The 20,080-nt window shown below is 38.3% G+C and overlaps 1 long non-coding RNA gene across 2 annotated transcripts; it reads right to left on the reverse strand.

Moving 5' to 3' along the window:
• Nucleotides 1-412: 412 nt before the first annotated feature.
• Nucleotides 413-18,548, reverse strand: LOC310900276. 2 transcript variants are annotated; one of them, XR_014584965.1, is made up of 5 exons: nt 17,702-18,548; nt 17,161-17,263; nt 12,319-12,459; nt 1,966-2,031; nt 413-1,043 (listed from the first exon to the last, which is right to left on the reverse strand). It is a non-coding gene; the product is annotated as an uncharacterized lncRNA (long non-coding RNA). The 2 variants fall into 2 exon arrangements; XR_014584966.1 differs by lacking the exons at nt 413-1,043; nt 1,966-2,031; nt 12,319-12,459 and adding an exon at nt 15,594-16,453.
• Between the last annotated feature and the right edge of the window lie 1,532 nt (nt 18,549-20,080).

Genomic DNA, 20,080 nt, shown 5'->3' on the forward strand with positions numbered 1-20,080 from the left:
TTTATTTTATATTTATTCATAACATGTAAAGTTGCTTTTGATTAGAAAAAAAGTTCATTCAATGGCTTTTTTTTAAAAAGTATCAGTTTGTGTTTGTATCTCTTGATGTGGGATGTTATATTAAATTATTCATTTTTACAGAATGGAAATTAATTATTGTGTATGAAATCCCAAACACATATGGTCACAGTGTTGGTTAGATCTGCCTCCTGCTATGCTTTAGAGATTCAAATTTGGAGGTAGCATGTTATTTTCCATGCCAAGACCACCTATGGTTTTCAAGATATAAGTATCTGAAAATTAGCATTTTCACACTGAGCACTTGTTCCAGCTTCAGTATACATTGACGACTACCATCTTATAACTACATGTACTAGAAAGGATGTTAGCCATCTATAAATGTAATTTAAGTTCTGAAATTCACTGACTGACTGCATTTCTACATCTACCTTTAGTACTACGTAACATCAATCTCTTCTTTTGAAATCCCTTAGAATGTCTCTTGACTGATAGCAGTGATTGGCATTAATTAATTTCAAGGGTCAGTTGTGAATGATTGGTTTGTCATGGTCAAGGACTGAATTATATACGATCAGGAGAGCGTGCTGAAATGGTCAGTCATTCAGTGAAAATCAAAGAACATAAGTTCAGATGGAAAAGAATTCATGGCTCTGTTTATGAATGCAGCCAAGCCACTTTACATCTGAAATTAAGGGTTTTCCGAAAAATTCTATTTCTTTTTGCAAATGTCAGGGAAAGACCTACTCAGAAGATTCAGAAAATCTATTATTTATTGTCTCTCTATATATAGGAAAATCAGATTGATTCATGTTATTATATAACAACTTTTAATTTCTTAACTCTTTATTAATACGTCTATAAAATATTCTATCAAAATTTAGGAAAGGAGAGAGATTCCAGTCTAGCAGCAAAAGATAGTGATCACTGGTTTTTACTTTTTTTTTTTCTTTTTTTCCATTTAAATGCTTGCCATTATGTTGATTCAACTTCGCATTCTGTTTTGTTTCCCCTGCAGTGTGTAACTAAAATGGAAGTGAAAAGCAAATAATATAGTCAGGGGAGCAATACCTTCTTCCAAGAAAGGAATCACTCATGATTTTTTTGTTAACTTACGTACTGATAAAGATCAACGTTGGAAGTATTCTAAACAAACACATCAATGAATGTTCATTGCATGCAGCTTTTATAATAGTATAGTAAATATCTCATCTCCTACATCAGCACCTAAGGAACATATGGAGTAGCCATATTGGGGAATATCATTGTAGAGAAGTATTTAGAAACCTGCTAGATATTGATGGCAAAAACAGTAACCCAGTTTACTCACCCTAGCTTCTGAATTGGTGGTGGTGAAGGCTAACAAGTATTCAGTAAAAACATAAATATATATTTTTAAATATAGTTATGGAATTTTCTTATTTCATGAACCTTACGAGTTTTCCAGGCACAGAAAGATATAATAACATTTATCAATCTATATAAGCACTTGGTTCATTACCAGAGAATATCTAACTTTTACTGCAATACTAAATGTTTAATGTATAGCAATCATACATGGACCAAGCATCAGACCAAAAATCAAACCAGGTAAATTTTAATTCTCTACAACTCTTTTGCATTCAAATTAGAATATATTTCTAAGAAAACTAAAGCCATGACAGTGCAGAAAGTCTTGATATTCCAGTCAACTGGAAGAGTACATAATTTGTTCTTATTGTATCATAAACATGAAAGATGGCAGATAGAAAACAGGATTAAAATTTATTTTATAGGATGAAACTAAACCTTTGGCAGACAATAACAGACTGATGGGCTAGAATAGACTTTGGTCTAGACATCTTGGCTAAATATTTCAGGGCTTCTCAGGGCAGTAGCTCATTAGACAGGAAATATTTATTTTAGTGACTAGAGATTTAACTGTAAACTAAGGTGTAAAATATATACCTGTTATTTCCAACCAATCCACTGGAAACATTAGAAAGCAGGCAGAGATGAAAAGATGGAGTGCAGCTGTGCAGAAGGAACACACAAACCATGGTTATGGACAGTCCCATTAAGTACACTCCCAGAGCTAACTGTGCAAATTAACACAGTCTACATCTCTATGGGTTCATCAGCAGGACTGTAAAAGCAGGACTAGTTGATGAAAGAGTAATCATTTTCATCAAATGTAATAGTCTGTCATACATGAGCATGCTAGCTTATGAAATACAGAAGGGAAGAAAAGAAAGACAATCCATCGTGAGTGTTCTGCTCAAAAAAAAAAAAAAAAAAAAAAAAAGAGGCTATTTTGCATCTGGTACATATCATCTAATCACTCAGGCAGATAGATCCACAGTACCAGCCAAGCATCCCTGGCAGTAGGCACCACTACTTTTTGGCATTGTGCTGTGACTTTATGAACTCCATTAGCGGTACGTCCCAGGATCCAGGGCTCGGCTCCGCCACTGCACCTGCAGGGAACTTATTATGGTGGCAGCAAGGACTGCAAGGCCAGGAACTGGGGAACATGACTGTGTAGAGCATGCACATCAGAAAGCAGCACCAGTTCTGCTTCCTCTGTCAGCAACACAGCTACCTTACCAGGTGACTTTGCTCTTGTACCATTACCAAAAACACCACGGAGAAACAAGTATTAAAGATAAAGCTAGAAATCTTGGCTCCAGCAAGTTTTTGTTTGTTTGTTTGTTTGTTTTTAATCAAGAGGATTTGGGACAGCTATTTAGCTATTTGTAAGAGCTTTTTCAGGATCATGAAAGATGTGACTATGGATCTACTGAGGTAAAGTGATTTTTCACAGTCCATTATTAATACTGAACTCATCGCTACTGGCTGCCCTGATATTATTCAAATTATTATGATATCAGTGCTTTCTTTTCAGATGTAGATGAAAAATTCAAGAGGATTCCAATTTACAAATCCCACTAATCTTTATTTAAATGGGCTTTGTTTGTTTAATAGCAATTCTAGCCTTCATTGTTTCTGAGAAAACTCTGAAGATGAGGTCTAAATGCAGTCTGAAGTCTAAAACCAAGTCTAAAACCAAATCTAAAACCAAGTATCTTGTTGACTATAAGACAGTCTTATAAATTTGGAACTTTGGGGCATAGTAATGCCACCACTAATTTGTCACAGAGATTAGAGTAGTCCAGTGAAGTGCAAAATTTCTCATCACATCTCTCTCAGGTAGCCACAAGAATGGGGCCTCTGACAGTGAGTGGCACATCAGTGTTCTCAGGAATGTCATGGTACACATATCTAGCATTGTTTGTAAAAAAAAAAAAATAAATAAAATTATAAGTATGCTAAATGCCAGCTCTTCCCATCTGCTCCTCAAATCTAACAAGATCCAATTTCTTAAAGTTGTCGAGGCAAAAGTGGACCTTCTGTATTTGTAAATTAAAATGGATATTAATGGATTTCATTTTATTAAATTGTAATTTTAAATTAGGTCTTTTTTTGTTGTTGTTTTAAAAACATAGGGACCATTGTCATTGTAACAGTGTCGTAATACAGGTCCATTTCATAACATAGTTACATGGTTTTCATTAACAACAAAGATGGGAGTGTGTGTTATTATTAATGTAATAGCACCTAAAGTCCTAGCCATGCTAGGTTCTCAAACAGGCTAGGTTCTGTACGAATATAATACTTTCAATCTGTGTATGGAAATCATGCCATCAGTAATCCCACACATTTAAAATATTCAAAAAATTCTGTTAAAGACTTGAAGATGAACAGTAACGCTAGCAAATACTGAATGAAGAGAATTTGCAATATTGATTGCAAATCATCTTGGCCATCAGTGATAAACCAAGTAAAGAAAAACTAAAATAAGCAGCGCTTTGTCCATAATAAAGTCCTTGCTTTCAAAAAAGTTTGGATATCATCCACTGCCATGACATCACATTAGACAATTTTACTCTTGATAGCTCTTAAATATGATCTAAAATAACTAAAACTGACAGTAAAGTTACTGCAGAATGATCTGGTATCCTTTAAAATGTACAGGAATGCTTCCACTGGCTTTAACAGAGACCTTAAAGCAAGGAAGATTTGATCAAAACACAGGAATGTTAAAAGTTAGGCTTGCTAAACAGTTAAAGGTAAGTACTACGGATTATGAGAAACCCTGGTGATTGACATATTAAAAATACCTGAGACAAACAGAGAGACAGAAATAAGTTGTAGATGAGTAACAAGGTCACATGGCATCAGTCCACGGGTGATGCTATTAGGAGACAGCCGGTACCTGGAAGCATGTACTGCATCATACGTTTTTCGTTGTGGGTTTGTTTCTTTTTGTTTGTTTGTTTGTTTTGTTTTTCAGGAAATTTGGTGTATTTCCAAACATTGGTGGAAAGCAGAAACAGAGAGAGTGGGCCAACTATCCACACTTCTTGTCTGATCCCTTGAGATTAGGATTAACTATGATTACCAGTTAGGATTAATTATGATTACCAATATGATTACAATTATGATTATTAATTTGGTATGTATACACGGACATAAATTTACCAAGGAGAGTACACCTTCTGCTACAATAGGTATATCTTTTTTCCTGATCTTTTTTCCTTTCCTCAAGAGAAGATAACCCAGCTTCAGAGACTCACAATACTAGAGAAGCAGTTTAATAAAACGGCAAACTCTGCAGGAAGAATGATCAGACATTAGGTAGTGATCAAACTAATGATCACACAATGCAGGTAAGTGCAGAACTATCAGTACACAGCTGACGCAAGTGTTGCAAAGAGTCTACCCATCCACTTGCACTCTATTTATTTGGGGAAGAAAAAAAAAAAAAAAAAAAAAACTAATAGAGATGGTGCAGACCAGAGCTACCATATCAGCAAACTTAGGGGGCAACAGCCTGTGTTGAAAAGTAAAATAACCTACAATTTGCTCTGTTAGTACTTTGTCAGCCAAATAGAGAGCAGAGTGTGCAGACAGTTTCTAATTCCAATACCAGCAGTTTATGGCTAGCAATCAGTCAGGAAAAGACAAGGGTTGAGTCTATCTTCCTTTACCCAGGTTAGTACAGTTCCAGGACAGGGAATATGAACTAGTATTAGAAATTATTTTATTGGAACTTTTTTCCTTCTGTATTTTTATAGTGATTGTGCTGCCTTGAATAGAATAGTCTGTTTATTAACATGCTCACTAAAATGAAGATTTCTCCTAACTTACAACAGACAGTCATTGGGCCCTTAGTATATTTCTATGATTTTTATATTATTACTGCATCCTACCTTCAATGTAATATGCATTATAAGTTTTGGTTTGTTTGCTTTTAAATCATGACCAACTGACTTTCATTTTCTGATCAGAAGAGCTTTAAAAGTTGGACAAGAGGAAAATTTTGTCTTAAAACCTTCAGTGGCCAAACTAGACTATAAACTTAAAATGAAACAATCTCTCTTGCAACTCTTAAAGGTGACCATATCTTCTCCACATTCAAGAAAAGATGCAAACTATTTCTGTGGACACTGACAGCATATCCTAACAGATAATAACGATAACCAAACTGCCTGAGTGCACACACTGCCAGTAGTACCCAGGAAACGTTTATTGCAGTCTATGAGTGCTACCGCTGGGATTCAGCACAATCATTTGGATGTTAAACTGTGCTAGATTTGCTTGTTGAAAATTGGTACTCACAATAGAATCATAGAATAGCTTGGGTTGGAAAGGACCTTAAAGGTCATCTAATTCTAAACCTTCTGCCATGGGCAGAGACACCTCCCACCAGATCAGGTTGCTCAAAGCCCCATCCAGCCTGGCCTTAAATACTTCCAGGGGCACCCACAACTTCTCCGGGCAACCTATTGCAGCGCCTCACCACCCTCACAGTAAATAATTTCTTCCTAATATCTAGTCTAAACCTACCCTTTTTGTTGGTTAGTGTTTTTTGTTTTGTTTAAAACCACTATTCCTCATCCTATCACTCCACTCCCTGACAAACAGTCCCTCCCCAGCTCTTCTGTAGTCCCCTTTAGGCACTGAAAGGCCACTATAAGGCCTCCCCGGAGCCTTCTCTTCTCCATAAACCCCAACTCCCTCGGCCTGTCTTCATAAGAGAGACGCTGCAGCCCTTTGATCATCCTTGTGGCCCTTGCCTGTGCTCATTTTAATATGCCCATGTCCTTCTTCTGCTGGTGGCCCATAGCTGAACGGAGTACTCTAGGTGGGGTCTCATAAGAGCAAGCAGAGGGGGAGAATCACCTCCCTGAGCCTGCTGGCCACGCTGCTTTTGATGCAGTGAAGAATATGGATGGCTTTCTGGGTTGCAAACACACATTGCCAGCTCATGTCTAGCTTCTCGTCAACCAACACTCCCAGGTGCTTCTCCTCAGGGCTGCTTTTGATCCATTCTCCCCCCAGCCTGTATTTGTGCTTGGGATTTCCCTGGCCCAGATGCAGGGCCTTGCATTTGGCATTGTTGAACCTCATGAGGTTTGCACAGGCCTACCTCTCAATCCTGTCCATGTCCCTCTGGATGGCATCCCTTCCCTCCGGTGTGTCAAAATAGAAATAAGTAAAAGCTCTGATTGGTGAACTATGAATGCATTATAGTTCTAGTTATGTTGGTTCCCTGCCATCTAAAAAATACCAGTATAGTAAAGTTCTACAAGAAGGCAGAAAAAAAATAGAGAAACAAAGCAAGAGATTAATGGATCATTTTAAACATTTAATGAGAATGAGGGTACATTTTGGATACAGGTCATAAAACTGGCTCAAGACTGACAACAATGCATAATGACTGTGAAAAGGAATCCCCATTACCAACCTAATAGGCAGGAAAAGATAGATTAGGATGGCACAGTGTTCACATGTGGCCTCTTGGGGATCGTTTCTTAAATGAATTCTTAACATGCAATGCTGTAAAAAGATGATTTGTTGAGACTCGAGGACAATTTCTTTCCCAGATATTTCAATGGTTTTAGCATGGCTGATGACATTTTCTCCTTAGGTTGTGTACCCAGAAAAAAACGCCAGGAATACATTAAATGGTACAAAAGCGTAGTTGAACAAACTGAGCATTCTACGCTGTATTCATCAGACTTCATATACTGCAGGGCAAAAATATATATTGCGTTAAAGCTTTGAGAATCACAAAGAAATGTTGTGAACTGGTTTTCCCTACTGGATCCATTGGACCTATAAGAATCAGAATCACAAAATTCAACTGTGAACTCCTGACTGGAACCAGTCTCCTTAAATCCCAATGGCTGCCATTAATCATGTGAAAATCCATAGTACATTTTGTCCATATTAAAACATGGGGGCTTTACATGGAGAACCAATGACAGACATTGATGACAGATTATATTAAATTACAGATTTGGACAAGTTATCCTGGTATAGAAAAAAATCCTCCTGTCCATATCTGCCAAAAGAGTACCAAAAAGACAGCACACCATATCTAACTTTCTGAGGGCTTTTCACTGAAGGAAAAGGATAACAGACAGTGATTCTAAGCTACCTTTCCTGATGCAGGAATGCATAGTAGAACATAGTTGTTTCCCATACCTTGACAGGGATTAACAATGGACAGAAAAAAAATTCTTTTGTATTCATTCCTCTATGAAAAGGTCAACAATTACCAGGCCCACCATTGGCACAGAAAAATAAAATATTTAGAAGAAACCAGTCTTATGTAACCACACATTTCTCCTCCTCATAATGACTGTCTACTGACCAGTTTCTTTGCCTCCATCACCCAGTGACTTTGAGCCTTCAGTGATGAATTTCTACCTAGTCTGACATACTTGTTACATCCTAGTTCCAGATAGGAGTCCAAATGTTAATTCAGTTTCATAAGCGTTTTCGAAAATCAGCACCTGAATAGAGACCATACTAGTTCTCCATAGAGAGAATTCCTCATGTAGCTTTGCACCAGATATTGTTGTCCCCTGGTCATCTAACAGGTCAAGAAAAAGATCAGTAGGAAACCAAAGTGACAGGAATCTTACGAGAGGGAGCTAAAGATACTGCTGCAAGAGGTGTTGTAGGAGGCCCAAAGGATATCACAGAAGATTTTGCAGTGGTTAAATCAGGCAGCACTTTGGCACACTACATACATCTGTAAGGAACCAGGCTCCATTAAGTATGCTGCTAGCAGAACTTTTATTTTTCTTTTTGTTGAATACAAGGAGCAGCCTTTTATGTACATAAGTAAGGATGTGAAGAGACCTCCAAAACATTTTTTTTCAGGTATGATAGCAAACTGTTATGACTTGTCACTTAGCTGAACTAGGATGCATTATACAGGGGAACAGAATTTGGTGTGGTATATATGATGCTCTGAGTCAAAGTCAGCTAATGTCAATGGGGCCCCATCTGCTGCCTTCAGCAGACTTTGGATCAGGCTCGTTGCATACTGATAAAGGTAAAGCAGAAGGGGGCCTTGAATTCTCATTCTGATTTATGCTGAGTAATTGAATACAAATATAAAGACAATATAAATAACTTTAGAAAGGTCACTTGGCTAGTGAGGCTAGGAAATAAATTTAGAAGCCTTAGGTACATGCTTAGACTATCAGAGAAAATACTTAATCTGAACATATAAGACAATTATGTTGTCTTTTTTTTTTCCCTAGAATACTGAGCATCATTCAGAATCAGGGTGGTTTTTTTGGTTGGTTGGTTTATTTGTTTGTTGTCTTTTGTTTTTTTCATTCTTAATGTAGTATATCAATAGGGCTTTTCAGCTCTTTTCTTAAGGCCCAATCCTACTATTGATCTCAACTCAAAGATCCCATTTTACTTCAGTAAGTCTCAAATATATATGCACAGCCAGACTTGGCCTTAATAAGTTTCTCTATCAGTATCATCCATGATATATACAAGATTATGTACAGATCTGAGAATAGTGCAGCAGCACGACTGCCAGATACACCAGATACAAGCATGCTGCTTATCATTGTGACCCACTAAATATTCTTTGGCAGTAACATATGAACCAGTCTGCTAGGTAGTCTAAGGAATAGGGTGCTGAAGTCTGGATATCATTTCCAGAGTGAAGAGAGTTAAACACGTGTGTTTTCTTTGTCACTGACTTAGATGTTTGTCTTCCGAGAGTCATGAGGTTTTCTCCAAGCTGGACAGTTCGTCCATTTTGTTCCTGTATATGCTTGAAGATGATCTATTGCCCCATTCTCAAACCCAAATCCTACATATGTAGAAAACTACTTTGTACTTCGTGACCTGAGATAAAGCAAGCTTTGGGGGTAAACCATTCTCATGCTCCTGAATGGTTTAAGCAATCTGCAGGTTGTATCAAAAGAAACTGATGTGTCCTCCCCTCCCTCCAGATATCCTGAGATGGTAAAACAGTGAAAAAGCTTTCAAATACCATTTTAAAGTTATTTGTGTTTGCCTTTTTCTCTCTAAGCTTCTTAAATACACAGGGGTCATGAGTAAACCTACTCATAACTTAGGAAAGTGAGAATCTGACCAGAAAAATATAAAAGTTGGGATTGTTGAATATTCATATAGCCTGAAGATGAAGTTTATAATCTGTCAGGAAAGCTGGCAAGGCAGGAGTGTCTACTTGCACCAAGGCCATCACATCAGCTGTAGAAGCATCAGATCTATCCTACAGAACTTGTAAAAGAGGAGTAGTGCCAGAAGCACAATAACAGCATACAGTCCTGCTAAGGCCAACTTACCATGCTGAAAAGGATGCACTGGGACTGCAGGGCAACTAGTCCTACATATAGATTGGGTTATTTATATTGATTATATACTCACTTTACAACAGAGAAGCTGTAGTAAAGTAAACAAATTCATGAATGAAAGCTACACAGGAAGGCAGTAGCAATCTTGGACCAGGCCAAACCAAGTTTTCCAGTTCCTATACCAGTGTTCTAACTACTAGACAGTCACACACCTATTCAAGTTTATATTGAATTCTCTGTGCTGCTTACAGCAATGAAATCCAAGCATCTATTACTTGCAGAACTATAGCTTAATGATTCTACCCTTAATGGGGAAACGTTTGAAATGCAAGTCCCCAGTCTCGTTCACAAATTTAATGTTAACCATATGACAGTCCTATCAAGGAAATGGCACTTTCAAGATTAAAGCTAAGAATGTTTACAAGATTTACTTTTGACTTTGCAACCAATACAGATCGCCTACAAAGTCCAAGAACCAATTCAGACCATAATTATTTCTATTCCACCTGCACAGAGAACTTGTTCCTACATGTCAAAATGCATCTGTTCCCTGATTGAAACAATGTAAGAAATTAATAAAAGATTTTCTGTGCAGACAGTGCACACTCTTGGAAGGAACACAGCTTTTTTATCCCACCAAATTCATTTCACCTTACACTATGTTCTTGGATACCTAGCAATTGGCTGAGGCAGAATCTGAAAGTCTTCTGTGGAAGGAATCTGCTGCCCAGGTCTGGGGTTGCTCACGATGCACTGTAGAAAGGAGCATTGCTTTGCTTGACTGCACTTCCTGTGCCATGCACAGAAAAGTTACAGCACATCCAAGATCACCAGGAAGGACAAGTGAAGCAAACACAGGAATTTGGTGGCTTATTTGCCCTGCCCCTTAAGGTATAAATTGTTTGGTTTTAGGAAAAGGTGGAGGCTTCTAAGAGCTGCAAAGAACTGGGAAACAGTGCCTGGGGCCAAATGAAAGCAGTAGGGAGAGAAGAGCTGGTGTTTGGGGCTGGACAGGAAATGGAAGGAACCCATGTTATTTAGTCAGGAGCCAAACAGTCTTTGGCAGATAAATGTTTGATTGCTACTGTATGTTCTGTAATTAAAATGGATCAGGAAAACAGAAATAACTACTGTTATTTCTGAAATACTAATACTACTTCAGTTCACCTGACTCATTCTCATTTGTGGCACAGCAAAGAAGGCAAAGGTGATGTTACAGACTCAGTTTATATGAATGCATCTCCTTTTAATTGTCTATAGTGGATGTAAAAAGAACAGCATGCAAACTGGGATAAAAGTCACTGCCACATTACATTGTGTTGTTCTGTTCCACCCTATCTATTTACAAATCCAAATAACCCAACTCTCCAAGTCTTTATAAACCATTGTATTTCATCAGTGTGTAAAGGAAAGGGGATAGAAAACTGCAAACTCCTCAGGGAATACAGCTCATTCTGTTTTGGCTAATTAAAGTATCATTTTTAACGTGATAATTCGTATTATAGCACTTCACAAATACAAACATATTTACCTCCTTAACAGCTCAGTGACGTAGGCAGTGTTCAGTCAAGTTCAGCATTACCCTCAGTACATATATGCAGGGTGAACTTGATCATTTCCCTCCACCTTAAAAGTGGGAAAACTAAAGAAAAAACAAGTGACAGCACTGGAAGGAAAGCTGCAGCAAGACAGGAGCAAGTAATTTTTCCCTTTTTCCTCCTCTTTACAACAAGCTGCTCTTCTCTCATTCCTGCTTTGTTAGAGCAATATTAAAGGTTTAATTCCATAACCCTGGCTCACCCAAGAAGTCCCTCTGCAAGCAGAAGCATCCCATGAGTTATGTGAAATTAGTGAGTGCTGCTATATGATGGGATTTTTAAAAAAGGCCCCCAGGTGGAAGTTGCTCCAGTGCAACTGATGGAAATCCTTTATGCCATTTTCCATGTTATTGAAAACTGTCTGTGAAATTAAGATGTTTTTATTTGGAACCCACAACACTAGTGTAGATTAGAAGCTCCCCACAATACTTCAGGCTCCATCTTGTACTCTGCTCACCTTGTGTTCAGCTCTGGTGAGGCCACACCTCAAGTACTGTGTTCAGCTTTGGGCCCCTCAGTACAAGAAGGACATCGAGGTCCTGGAACATGTCCAGAGGAGGGCTACGAAGCTGGTGAAGGGCCTGGAACACAAGTCCTGTGAGGAGCGGCTGGGGAAACTGGGGTTTAGTCTGGAGAAGAAGAGGCTCAGGGGAGACCTTATTGCTCTCTACAGCTACCTGAAAGGAAGTTATGGGGAGCTGGGGGTCGGCCTCTTCTCACAGATAACTAGTGATAGGACTAGAGGGAATGGCCTCAAGTTGTGCCAGGGGAGGTTCAGGTTAGAAATTAGGAGACATTTCTTCTCAGAAAGAGCAGTCAGGCATTGGAACAGGTTACTCAGGGAGGCGGTGGAGCCACTGTCCCTGGGGGTGTTTAAAGAAAAGTTGGACGTGGTTCTTAGGGACATGGTTTAGTGGGTGATATTGTTGGTAGGGTGATGGTTGGACCAAATGATCTTGGAGGTCTGTTCTAATCCTAATGATTCTATGATCTTACATACACAGTGCACTGATTCTTACCTATAATGGCACACTCGCCGCTTGCTGTAACATGCATCCAAAATCATCTGCTCTGTTTTTTTGGGGTCCCATCCTCTGGTGTGGTTGGGCCAGTACACTGTGAACTCTTCCATGTATATATTTCAGTAAAATATCCTATTTCTGTAAATGAAGAATACTTGTTTTCTCCCTCATAGATATGCAGGCATGCCTCACTAACAATTACTGAGGGTCACAGGCAAACAATTTCTACACCTACTGTACATAATAATTGTCATGAGAAATTATCTTCACAGCCTTCTAAGCTCCCCATTTGCAAACAATGAACTGCCTGATAATAATTCTATAGCTTAAAATGCATACACATTAGCCTGGTGTATAAACAGCACAACTTTCCAATATAAGTCAGCATTGATCATCAAAAGTTTATTCCATACTTCATAGCTGGGAATAAAATGCTTGGCATATTTTTATGAACAAAATAGTCATTTTCAGTGCTTCTGGCTGTATATTATTCCTGACTAAATGGACATGCTGCAAACCTCCTACATTCTAGCATATGGCTTTCTTACATGCTTCAGAAAGAGAAATTAAGCACTCATAAGCATTAATAGTCTCTATAGTGCTAAATCAAGAAGAGATTTGGGAGTATTATATCTCATAATATGGTTGCTTCAAGAGACGCCTCTTTAAAAAACAGAATATTTTTACATTCAGAAGTATTTTCTTCCCATTTCTTGTAATCCTTTAATATGGCAGATGTGCACTTGATCATGCTGTTTCCCACACAGCAAAGCATGTTTGTCTACTGCTAAACGCTAATGCATTTCACGTATACAATACCTGTCCTGCCAAGTTTTCTCTTTTTCCACGCATGCTGTAAGAACATTTTTAATACAATATTTTTTTATTAAGAACACTTTCAAATGTGTATGCTAACCATAAAAAAAAAACACCTTGTTCTGCTTTGTACTAAACTTGATTTTAAATAACAAGCAGCATTATTAAACTTACTTCCCTCCCCTGGCACACGTGCACACACACACAGCAGCATAGTTCCTTTTCCTCTGAGTATCCCATGTCCCCTGTAGCCCTTTAATGCTTAAGGCTAAAATGCTAAAATACTGAAAACAGGTGTACCTTGACCCTCTGAAGATCTGATAGGATCTGACTGGATCAAAGGCCAAGGTCACCTGAGTCATGAGATTGGCTGAGTGATATTATTTTTGTCATGGTTCCAAACTGTTGAGAGGTAGGACTCCAGTTCTGGCACATGAGAATCAAATGATATGATAGTCTAGTTATTAAATATGACAGATAGAAAAAGCTGTATGTTGCACAGCTACTCTGTGATTAGTACCCTATATTTTACAATGTCACTGTTCTGCATGCTGTAATACTTCCAAGACTTTTTCAAGAACTAAGGCTTTTGAATTTAAAAAGAAACAGTAAAAGAAGATACAGATGAAATCTGGTAAGAGCTCTGTAAGATTTCACCGCTTATTTTCCCAAATAGCATTCTAGTTCAGTAATTCAACCGTAAAACTAGTTCTCTACTACCAGTTTTTCCTTAGGACCACCTTTGCATTTTTTATTTTTATTTTAAACTGATAGATGAATAAACTGCTATGAAGCATCAGAGGAAAGCAAACAAGAAAAGTCACCTCTATCACCTCATTTTCATTTTATGCTTGCATGTAAATGCAGCATTTTAAATCCAGCTCTATTCCTTACAGGAGACCTATCCTGAGGATTAGGGAGGAACACCACCAACAATAAGAATAGCCATCTCACCCAAGTATATTAAAAAGATGGTGCTTGAAATAATCAAATGTATAGTAGCTGAATGTTTAGCATAGCATATCTACAACTTAAACAGTTTATCAGTTCACACATCTGTAAACTGGATATATGTTTCTCTCCCTGATGCTTTGCAAATGTTTTTTAAAATGCTTTGAGATCCACTGATGAAAGACATTCTAGTAGCATGCGGTATCACCTACATGGGCATCTTGAGTGCCTACTTGCATTTTGAAAACAGTTTCTTTAGGAGACCTGAAACCCTAATTAAATCAAAAGACTTTTTGTGGGCTGAGGGATTGTACAGTATTAGATAAGTTAGCAACAAACCCATCAAGTAGTCTGGGGGGGAAAGGTGGGTTGGGAAATAAAATGCAATCAGGTAATCTTACAATCAACAGATAAAAGCTAAATAGAAACACATTACATAGCCTGTAACTATAAAATAGACTAACATTGCATTATTTCCAAGACATAACTGCTGCATACAATCAAAGTGAAGAACCATGAAAGGTACACTGAAAATGGGAGAGAAGCAGAGAACTAGCATTTAAAACTTAGGATTTTCTATTGTTTCTTCTCAGAGAACAGATGATTGGCTGTTACAGATAATAAAAATGATCACATTAAGACATGTCTGTACAGGCAACTCCTGGTACCATGCTCAAGACCAGAGCTGGAAAGAATAACCATTTCTGTTTTGAGTAGAAGTGGGCCCCCGGTCTCTAAGAATGTGTGCATGATGTATAATAGATACCTGTCTGATATAATTAATTATATTTTTCCTAAATTTAACATTGCCTGAAGGGTAAAATCATTTTGCTTGGTGAAATCCCTCATGCCACACAAAGTCTGTGCAAAAGCCAGATTTAATTGCTGTGATAAAACCACAAGAAAGACCAGGTTTGCATTAAATCTATAACCACATCTAGTGAAGAATAGCTTTAATCACCTTTGAAATGGTGACCACAAAATAATTAAAGGGAAAGTGTTCTCATTAGTAATTATCCCAGAATATCAAATCTCAGTTTATCATGAAGTCCAATTTAAAATGGCTTGGCATGGTTTTAATTTTTCCTCTATTTCTGAGGTTATGAATCTCCTAGAATTACTTCCATGAGGGTGGGAATAAATTTAAGTTTGCCCCATGCCATTTCATAATCCACTGTCATGCTCTACTTCCTCTGCCAGTGCTGGTCAGAGTGAAGATACCAGGTAACAACAGTGACTCCTCATTGGCACCTTTGCCATGTGCACATTCAAGACAAACTGAAAAATGAAATTTCATTGTTCTTACTGAAGACACTGATGCTGGTGTTGCTCTGAGATATTACCTTCTTACTCCTATCACTAGCTACTTCCTGTTGAAGATGTTTCTGTGGATGTGGCAACAAGTATTTTTGTCTTGCAGATATGCTTCCAATGCAAAAGGTAAACAGAGTCTAAACTGAAACTAAGCGGTAACTTCCTGTAATTTGTGTGTAAATCAGCTCTGCAACAGTTTTTTGTTTGTTTTTTTCAAACAGCATGCAAGCCCACCCCTATTCTGCAGAATCAAAGCACAGTACTGATTCTAGGCTTTGACGAGTCACCTGTGTTATGAACTGACCCTAATCAAAGACCAGGGCAGAGAGCAAATCCTCCTGCTGCTCACATTGTTTCCTCTGTCTGACCTGTTTAACAAACCTAATACATACCACATTTTATTAGGCTCAGCATTTGCCTGCTTGTAAAGAAAATTAATTTGGAATACTATTCAAGACCCTCAGATAGCCATAGCAGCACAACGTGGCATGCTTAGTAACATAAGTTTGATTCTTTTACAGGAAGTATTTCCCTGTATATACTTTTGCTCCTCCTTTCCTCTTTACACACCTTAGCAAATATGCCAAGAGGGGAGATTCTGTTCTGGTCTGAACTGCTGCCTATGAAATTTCAGACAGCTTGATTTTTGGCTTGGCAAAGTTTGGTGGGGGTCGCTTTCAATATTAGACTTGTAATGAAAGGCTTATTGTAACCTTATCTATGTTATGTGGAAGAGATCAGCATCACTCAATCATAAAAAAAAAGGCAGAAGGCTTCTTTTCTTTCTTTAAATGTAATTTAGTTTTCCTTTCCCCCAAGTCTCATTGTGGGTTCACTGAGCTATGCTCCCCTTCAGGCAGAAATGGAAACCAGAGGAGCTGCATTCTTTCAGTCCTTTTCTGACAGTGAGTATGGCTGCATCAAGCTTAGCAGCTAAAGCCATGCCCATTACTCTGTAGTGCAGCTGTGCAGAACTTGGCTGTTTTGGATCACAGTGCTTTTATAGAGACTTTCCTGAAGATTTCACTAGGTTTGTTGCTGCCGAATTGCACTTTGAGAGAAGAAAACATGCACAAAAATAAAAATGTCAAGAAACTCAGTGAAAAGACTTGCATTTCATCTGGTTTTGTGTTGAAATTACATGATGCATTGAAATTTCATGATGCTATGAAGTTTGCATGATATAGAGGAATAAAAATTATTTGAACCTGGCCCAGGTTTGCACTGAAATGATCGTGAACCATAGCAAAACTTTCAAGTGATGTAAAGTGAGATTCAAGTTTGTAATGAAACCAGACCATTTTACATGTATTCAGGTTTCATAATGCAGGTCTCTTACAGCTGTACTCTCAAAGGAACATATTCCTATCTCAAGATGGGATTTACATACTGTATGTAACTCCCCACATATCCCAGCAAGATTATTACTTTCTTATATAGCTGTAAATCCTAGAGCTTTATGTTATGTCAAGGGAATGGATAATCAGCTCACGAAGGGCCAAATCCTACCCCCTGAACAGGCATGTCAGGGCCCAAGAGGTAAAAGAAACTCTGTTCTTTGAGGAGGTAGATTAGCAAGGCACACCCTCCGCTGCAGCACAGAAGACACTCAGGTCACACCAGACAAAATGCAGCCAGCCCCTACATGCAGGGCATCACATCACTTGGTGCCTGCACCAAACAGGTCAGGCACTTGGTAGGTCATGGCAAATGGGCTCTGACACAAATTATTCTTTTTCCTAGAAGCAGTTCCCTTACCTGAAATTCAGAGGATACTGTCCAGCTAACATGGATAATGTTAAATTATGATGAGGATAAACAGAAAGCATCTGGTTCTCGGCTCCAGTTCTATTCCATAGCACTAAGTGGGAGGAAAAAAAAAAATCAAAGCAGAATAAAAGTTGTAGGCCTGGACCCTATCTGATACTATTGAGACCAGAATAGGCTTTTTTTTTTTTCAGAAACTGAATATTCTTTACTACCACTTTCCTAACATCATCAAGCAGCCTCATGAAGAGGCCCATTCTCTGCATCCCTCATTGTCTGCCTATTTAATTCCCCTAATTTAGGATCCCTCCTGTCCTGACCATGCACAGATACTCTGAAGTGATAGTATCTATTGATGCACCAACAAAAAGAGGGAAGACAGAATCTCAATGCTTTGAAACTCATCACTCTGAGAAGAAAATCAGCCAGGAAGGATGCCCCATTTCAAAGGCCACAAGCAAGACATTTCCCTCGTCATCAGCAGCCCTCATGTAAGAATGGCTTGTTTCTACCCGACTTAAGTAGTACTCACATCAGGAAAGCACCAGAGAGCAGGACCTTGTTCAGACCTGATCTCAAATACTGGACCCAGCTTACTTCCTATCTCATTCTCCCTGCCAAATCAGGGCCCTCCCAACACACCCCTTTTATGCTGTGCATGGAGGGGTGTGTATAGGAAGCAATTAACTCCCCACAGCTGGCCTAATTTCTACAGGATGGAGAGACAACTGTGGTCCCTTTTCTAGCCAGCTTAAGGATTAACCCCTTCTTCCCTACAAGTGTCTTAAGAGGATGTATGCACCCTTGCACAGTGAGTTAAGGTACAGCTTTGAATTTATTTCATAGCTGACTTTCATCAGCAGTCACACATCTGAATGACAATGGGCTATCCAGCTTTAAATGAAACACAATATCAAAAACAGATTAAAAACTGAGTTCTGTGTTTACACTCATTATCATAGACCTGGTCCAAGCAAATATAATCATGTCCTGTAGAGATTATTCAAAAGCATGGGAAGGGAAGTCAGAACCGTACAGTAAAATCTCCTTTCATTCATGCAAGCGATTAATACATAATTGAATGCTAATATTACAAATAATGATACATGGCATTTATATAGCACCTGCCATCTGAGGATCTCAGCACTTTGCAAAAAGCTACAAAATCTCACACATGCTAACAACATGGCTTATGATCTTTTCAGCCTAACCTTTCAAAACTTTACATGCCATATGAGCGTGTTAAAACCAGGAAATGAATATGCCTGTGACTTCACAGAATTAGACATGCTTTTAGTTTGAAATCTGGTGCAAATATGTGCCCACCCTACATGAAGCTGGCCCCAGAGCAGCTACAGTTAGGATATTATTGGAGTGAGGTATAGATGTATGTGTGTGTGTGTGTGTGTGTGTGCTTGTGTGTGTGAGAGCATGTGTGCATACATATTTAATTATTATCTGAGTTTTCGTTCACTTAGGGTGTGTCTTGGTTCAAGGAAAGAGAGAGAACTTGTAATGCCAGAAATCATCTTTACCTTATGCTGCCTGAGATAGAAAAAAAAAAAAAAATGTGGTACAGCTCCCAAAATGGAACTCCTGAGACAAAAATAAATAAATAAAATAAAATAAAATAAAATACAAGTTTGGCCAGGTTTGACAGAAAATTCATTAATTTACCCTTGATGAAGTCTCTACCACAGGTGCTCACATAAAGCCCAGCCAGATGTAAAATCTAGATCAGAAGTTAAATTTCCTCCTGCAGGTATGCTGGCAAATGCACTCACTGCAAAGAGCCCCACACATGTACAACTGATTGGCGACTGTGAGGAGTGGTGGGTGAATGATGAAGGTACATAAAATAAACGCTAACAGACTCAACCCATGTGCTTGGCAGATACATAAAAGTGTGTGGATTGTCATTATGTTCTGGATTTGGAGAATGCAACAGCAGTTCCTTTCCAGAGGCATCAAATATTAAATGGGTCAGACCTGGTCCCCAACTTCTCTAGGAACTTGAAAGAACTGAATGGGGATGGTGGTGGTTTATGGACATGGCACCAGCTTAGGAACCTGGGAGGCTGCGACCTATCTGCAGTATGGCCATTGATCCAGTCTGTCACCTCAGTTAAATAATTTAACTCCATAATTCTGCTTTTTTTCCAATTCAGGGTAAATTCTCTCTAGTTTTTAAAATCAAGTAGGATTTTTAAGACATTGTTTAGTTCCATTAGTTTCTAATTCTCTGTGAGATTTTCTGTGTCTGTGTGATACAGGGAGAAACAGCTACGTGAGCACAATAGCTCTGCTTGAATCTCTTAATTGGTCTTGGCATAACCAGTATTATTGATTGGGTATCATCCTGGATAAGGCCTCAAAAACCTACTGTAATTTTAATATGCCTTAATATCAATATTATGAAGTACTACTGAGCACAGTAACCCATTAATTGAAACTTTTGTTTTCAGATCTATGTATCTATCTCAAGAAAAAATTATTTTAAGGATAAGAGAGGACAATTTTTCTCTCCTTCTCTCTCTTCTTTCCTTCCTTCCCTCTTTCCTTCCGAGAACTGTTCTTCCTCATCTTTCTTTTTGAGACATTCAGTCCTCTCCACACTAAGAACTTAAGCGAGGAATCCATCTAAAGCACCTATTCCTCAAAGCCAGCCTACCCAGTCAGGAACCAGGAATAAAACCATGTGAAACAGGTGAACAGTCATGCACAAGGAATGACTTAAAGCAAATAATCATAGTGTTCAAATTATAGATAATTCATAGGGTACAGTTTATTGACGAAAATAACTCAGCAGACAATTACAAATAATGAACAAATTTGTGGAAATCACAATCAGCTTGTATGCATTACATTTACAGAAGAGCTGAATCTGCTGGATGAATTATTTTTTATGAAG

Source organism: Anser anser (genome assembly GCF_964211835.1).
Source record: "Anser anser genome assembly, chromosome: 5".
Taxonomy (NCBI): Eukaryota; Metazoa; Chordata; class Aves; order Anseriformes; family Anatidae; genus Anser; species Anser anser.